Source organism: Protopterus annectens, chromosome 17.part0 (genome assembly GCF_019279795.1).
Source record: "Protopterus annectens isolate FY-2018-M chromosome 17.part0, PAN1.0, whole genome shotgun sequence".
NCBI classification, from domain to species: Eukaryota; Metazoa; Chordata; order Ceratodontiformes; family Protopteridae; genus Protopterus; species Protopterus annectens.
The window spans coordinates 197195444-197201443 of NC_056751.1; positions in this window are offsets into that span (position 1 = coordinate 197195444).

The window sequence follows — 6000 nt, forward strand, 5'->3', positions numbered from 1 at the left end:
CATCTTTGGAGAAGGCATAGCCCAGTAATCTCTGTGGCACAATCTATAACTGTGTAATGCTGTAGTGTGATATACTAGTTAGGTAGGAGTTCCTTTCCCAGACATGGCAAGTGTAGGTGTTTGTTTGTCTGTGTAGCGAGCAATGCTTTTGAGGCCATCCCCAGTCACTACAACCTCCATTGCCCTTGTTTGGCAAGCCTGCTGATGTCATTCACTTTGACATACACATGTGTGGAAGGAGTAGCTTAGTAATCTCCATGGCGTGTCCTATAACTGTGTAATGCTCTAGTGTGATATATTAGTTAGGTATAAGTTTTATTCCCAGACATGGCAACAGTGAAACTCCATGGGTGTGTGTGTGTATGTGTGTAGGGATCAATTTTTTTTTTGGCCATTCAAAGTCACTATGCACACCTACAAATGGAGAACATTGATAACTGTGTAGTAGCAGAGACCTAATACAAGCCTCCAGAGAGCATCCCTGCAACACCAGGTACAGCTCTCACCAAACCTGTTGGCCACCAAACCAGGATCAAAACAATAAAGGTGGAGAAGTATCCATATTCACCAAGGATATTCACTCCACCAGGCTACTTCCCCAACAGAATGTGTCTGAAATACCCCAGGTACAACTAACAGTAGGTTGAACTGCATTCCAAATTGTATATCTTGGTACAGATACCCACCATGCCCCATGATATCCACTACAGCTTTTGAAACATACTGTGAAATATTATGATACAAGCAAACACCCTGATACTGGGTGATTTACACTACCCTGCCATTAACTGGGAAAACTACTTGTGTACCAACACATGTTCCCAATGGTTCTTGGAAGTCATAATTCCCAATGCCCTGGATCAAGTAACCCATAGTCCCACCAGGGGCTCAAATATCCTAGAACTGGTCAATACCAACATGGGAAATCAATGCTCCACACCTATGGCCACACCATCGGTGGTCAGGTATGCCCATGAGTTAATCACCCTTAACATTAACATCCCTCCCCCACACCCCAGTAAGGAAACCTCTGTAACACACATCTCCAAAGCCAATGTCATGCTACACATGTCAGACATGACAAAAATCATGACACCCATGCAGATGGGAACTGAAAGGATAACTGCTGAATCACACATGAAGGCACTGTATGAGCACATCCACTTGTGTATGAATTGTGCCATCCAATATTGAACCAAGACGCTCCCCACAAAGAAAAGGAACCCAATGTGGTGGCCCCCTGCCATAAAAATACTGTACAACAAAAGGAGGAAACTGTTGCAGAAATTGTGGAATTTCTTGGATTTAAAATACTCCCTTACCAGTTACAGTAAGAGGCAGCGATCCCTCATAGCATCCACCAAACCTGGTTACAAACATAATATAGCCAAAGATGCCAAAGACAACTGCAAGTCATTCCATAGCTACGTGTGGAATCTAAATGGCAATGCTCAGAACTGTTGTGACCGACAACAGGATGGTATTAAATTTACTGCTCCCAGGGATATTGCCAATATCCTGGCAGATCGATTCAGTGCCAATTGCACCCACTTCCCAACCCCCAAAGGGCCCATCTCAACATGGATAGATTGCCATACTCCAGTAATAATGGCCACATAGGCAAAAACCACACTCTATATAGCTCTGACAACAGCAGCCATGGGACCAGTCAACATCCTGGGCTGCGTACTACATGAGCTACAAACTGAACTGGCACCTTACCTATGTGCCATGTCTAATCATAGCCAGACCTCAGGCTTCATGCCCACTGTGTGGTGCACAACTACAGTTATCCAGTCCACAAGGGGGGATACACCTTGGATCCTGGGAACTACAGCCCCAGCAGTATGACGGGCCTGGTCTGCAAGGCCTTAGAATGTATTATCATGGAAATTAAAACAAAGGCATTGGCAACCTGCAAACAATGGACCCTAACCAGCTTGGGTTTGTGAAGGGCCGATCATGTCACCTCAACCTGAATGACAACTGTGAATCCATCTCCAGAGCTGTGGACAAGGGTAAGATGGTTCACACAGCCTATCTGGACCTCAGCAAGCCCTTCAACACCATCCCCCAGTCTGGAATCATAGATAAATGTATCAAGCTAGCCATTAATCCCAATGTCACCTGATGGGCTGCCAACTGCTGTACTGGCAGAACCCACACTGTAAATGTAGATGACATCAACCTGAACCCCAGACAAGGCAGAGTTGGAGTACCTTAGGGTTCAGTCCTGGCATCTACTGCTCTGAAGTACAGTCCAACAGTAAGAGACACCGGCAAGCAAAGGTCGCAAATGACTGCACATTGAGAGCCAATATTGAATCCCCACATGATGTGGATATTCTACAGAAGGGCCTTACAAAAAGGCATGCTTGGTGACTGAGCCATGGCCTCAATATCAATTCCAAGAAATATATAGTTATATCCACTGGGAAGGGACATGTACATGTGAAGTACCACATAGGTGGCAATACGCTAAACACCTAAAGTATGATAACAGACTTAGGGACACAAGTGGACAGTAGTCTCACCTTTGATAACCACATCACCGCAACAGTCTGGAAACCCACCTATGTGGCACACCTCCCACTAAGGGCTTTACATCCAGGAAAAGGAGCCCACTGCTCCACTGTAGTCATCTCAAAGTAGACCCAGTACAGACTACAATGGCCCATTACGTATGTACCTCACAAGACATGTGCAACAAGTAGAGAGGCTGCAGACATACCTCACAAAATAACCACTGGCCTATACCAGATGCCCTATGCTGACAGTCTGAAAATCATCCAGCTATAATCTGTCATGTATTATATTCTCAGAGGTGATCTCTGCTTACAAACCATGCCATGGCAAACCTAAAGCTGTTGGACATGCTACACTTAGAGAATTCTAAACCCTCACAGCCACATGCTCCAGAGATCCAAATCCTGTCAACACAATGAACAATACATGCAGGAGGGATGTGTTCCTGACCCAGAGACTCCCCAGACTCTGGAATAGACTGCCCATATATGTCAAGCAGAGTGCCTCTTTGTCACTCTTCAGAAAGAACCTGGATGATTGGATGAGAGATAGGAAATTTACCCTTGGGATCATGTCAGCTACCCTGCTAGACAGGGGTGCAGGGAAGTAAATATTGTGGGAAGTCATAGCCAAGGAAATGTCATGTCTAGGCATGTATAGGTCCTGGGGCTGATAGCCTAGTATCAACGTATGACCCTAGGATCCTATGAACTACTCTTTCCATTGCCCAACCTTAGCAAGGTTGCTGATGTCATTCACTTTGAAATACATCTTTGGAGAAGGCGTAGCCTAGTAATCTCTGTGGCACATCCTAGAACTGTGTAATGCTGTAGCGTGATATACTAGTTAGGTAGGAGTCCTTTTCCCAGACATGTCAAATGTAGATGTTTGTGTGTGTGTTTGTTTGTCTGTGTAGGGAGCAATGTTTCTGAGGCCATTCACAGTCACTACAACCTCCATTGCCCTTGTTTGGCAAGCCTGCTGATGTCATTCACTTTGAAATACACACTTGGGGAAGGAGTAGCCCAGTAATCTCCATGGTGTGTCCTATAACTGTGTAATTCTATATTGTGATATACTAGTTAGGTAGGAGTTCTATTTTCAGACATGGAAAGTGTGGCTGTTTGTGTGCTTGTGTGTGTGTTTGTTTGCCCGTGTAGGGAGTAATGCTTTTGAGGCCATCCACAGTCACTACAACTTCCATTGCCCTTCTTTGGCAAGCCTGCTGATGTCATTCAGTTTGAAATACACCTTTGGGGAAAAAGTAACCCAGTAATCTCTGTGACATGCTATAACTGTTTAATGCTGCAGTGTGATGTACTAGTTAGGTTGGAGTTACAGTCCCAAACATGGCAACTGTGAGACTCGGTGTGTGTGTGTGTGTGTGTGTGTGTGTGTGTGTGTGTGTGTGTGTGTGTGTGTGTGTGTGTATGTTTGTCATTCATATTCTGTGTGGAGGTGGCTGTGAATGTGTAACAACTGTAGTCATTATGGAATGGGTTTTGCAAATTTCTTATATGGTGGGCCTGTTATATATCACAATGTCCACCTTACAAATATAACAGATGTCAAACAGCAGAGAGGCTGGGGTTGACAATCCATACCCCTACATATGACATCAAGGCCTGGTGAACAATTTAGGCAACCCTTGTATTACCCAGAGAACACTCTCAACCAATGTCTCATACACAAACACACTTGGCTAGGTAACAGTCACTATGTTGGTAGTTTCCAACATATTGCCCAGAGATAGTAACCATGGTGTGATTGCAGCAGACTACAGAGGGCATGGCACCCTGTCCCATCACTACAATAGGCACATAATTGCATGCAGTGCTCCTTCACTATGTTCCCCACTGGATGCCTGCAACAACTGTAGTGCCAGCAAATGTAACCTACAAAGGACATACCATGCCTTATACACATGCCCTGTATGGACAGATGGCACTGACACCAGGGAATACCTGTATCATGATGTCAATGTAGTTGCAGGGCAACCTGGAGTCCATTGCCAGTTCTCACCACATGAGGCCAGGAATGGCACATCTGATGATAACAATCTGTGTACACAACATGCCCCATCTACCCTAGGTACACTTCCACATGTCACAGAACATGCATGTGTGATGTGTGCACATCCCAGACACCATCCATGTCATGCACTATAGAACACATACATGGCAAGCATTGAACAACACTGGCCACCCACAATAGTAACCCAGATGACTGGATGGTGAATACACTACCACCTGTGTGGGCCAATCCAGACACTACACCCCTGAGCTACACTGCAGACCATTTTCATGTGGCCTGATGCCAAGGTATACCCTTTACCTAGCCTTGTACAGCCTTCTGGCACAGTCAGCCACTATGCACCTGTGAAGCAATGCAGTCATGCATGTTTGAACTGGCAACCTGTGTGTATGTGTGTGTGTGTGCGTGTGTGTGTGTGTGTGTGTGTGTGTGTGTGTGTGTGTGTGTGTGTGTATGTGTGTGTGTGTGTGTGTGTGTATGTGTGTGTGTGGAGTATAATGACTTGGATGCCATTCACACTCACTACACCTCCCACTGGCCTACTGAAGCATGCCTTCTGATGTCAGACACCTTCACATACCCTTTGCCCATATATCATCATGATAACCCCTGTGGTGCACGTGATAAATGCATATTACTGTATTGTGGCAAACTAGCTAGTTAGGAAGTCTAAACCTGACCCTGCCAACTGTAGTAATGTGTGTGAGTCCCTGAGAGAGAGTGTGGCTGTGTCGACGTTGACACCTGTTTATGTGGACAGGCACGTGTACTACACCTACCTTATCTCTCCTTTATCACTGTTGCAGATGTCACTCACCATGAAATATACCTTTGGACAGCTTCCCAACATGTAAGCTCTGTGGTGCATGCAATAACTGCATAGACATGTGATAGCAATACATAGTCAGGCAGGGATTTGAAACCCTATGCTGGTAAGTCTGTGACACAAACATGCTTAGAGTTTACTCTCCCACCGCCTCCCTGTCTTACTATCTGTCTGTCTCTCTCACTCCATCTCTGGTGGATGTGGAGAAGTACACCTGCTTTGCTTAGGCAGCAGCTTGTGTTTTGTAAGTGATGCTCATGATCAGCTGATGGCCTCTGCACGAATTGCAGTCCCTCACTAGTTGATTGCATGTGGAAATGCTGTGGTAAGGTTCCCATAGCCAATTGCATGGAAACACACTCCTATACCTAGGAACATTATGTGGGTGTTGGTCCTTTTCATTCACTCTGAGCAGGACCTCATGTCGGTGTTTGCCAAACAGCATCACAGATGGTAGTAGGATATACCTCTAACAACATACACTGTTGAGACAGGCCAACAAACAGGAGGGGGATGTTCCAGACATGACTACAGAATGTAAGTGTTGCTCTTCTGCATTTGGATTAATGTTGATTTAACAGGGTTTGTGTGGATATGGCTGGTCTACATGATTT